Raw genomic sequence first — 910 nt, 5'->3', positions numbered from 1 at the left:
AAGACATTGTGTCACAGCAACACGGCAGCCATTTTGTTGAAGCCCAGCTCTTCCTGTTAGTTTCCAGCAATGCTCCGTCTGTGTGAATCTGTGCAGAGCCGAACAGATCACAGGCTGTTTGTGTCACTGAATTCCTTCATCATGTTAGTGGGCTACAGACAAGTTCATTCCCGTACTAAAGGACCTCCAATGGCTTACTAAGAGCTTATATGACACATTGATCTAATTTAACCCACTTACTGCCAGACAAAATCTCCCTTTTTTACACACTGATAGTAAAATGTAAATAAACCAAAATTAGGAAATAATGCAATTATAGAATTATATGGATACATTCCATAAAACGGTGAAACAGTCCTAAACACCACTTCAATCTTCTTTAACCACTTACCTACTGGGCACTTTCACCCCTTCCTGGCCAGGCCAATTTGTATTGGCCATTGCACTTTGAATACATAGTTAAGGGCCAGTTCACACCACGTGCAGTCCAGTGCGTTTTTTTTTGTTCTGCATCAAAAACGCATTGATAATAGGTTCAAAGAGGAAGTAAACTCTGATGGATCTTACTTCCTTTTTTGTTCCCTGCAAAGTAAAAGCATAATGGGCTAGTATGCATTGCATACTAGCCCATTGTGTGACACTTACCTGCAAACGAAGCCCACGCTGTCCCTGCTGGAGGCCGCATCCATGTTTGCTCCTCTTCCTTTCCGGGGCCACAGAGTCCGACTTTGTGAATGGCCGGAGCCACGTGAGGTCACTTCCACGCAGTTACGGCACTCGCTAGTGAAGAAACGGCGCAGTATAAAATAAATATCTCCTAAACAAGAAACGCATTTAGGAGATATTTACTGTAACCATAGGTACAACATGAAAACGGAGGTTTACAACCTCTTTAAGAACCAATTCACAC

The sequence above is a fragment of the Lithobates pipiens genome, unplaced genomic scaffold, assembly GCF_037356315.1.
Source record: "Lithobates pipiens isolate NorthernLeopardFrog02 unplaced genomic scaffold, aLitPip1_a1.2 Scaffold_18, whole genome shotgun sequence".
In the NCBI taxonomy this organism is placed as follows: domain Eukaryota; kingdom Metazoa; phylum Chordata; class Amphibia; order Anura; family Ranidae; genus Lithobates; species Lithobates pipiens.
The sequence above is the reverse complement of the archived record's forward strand: the minus strand, read 5'-3'. Positions refer to the sequence as shown.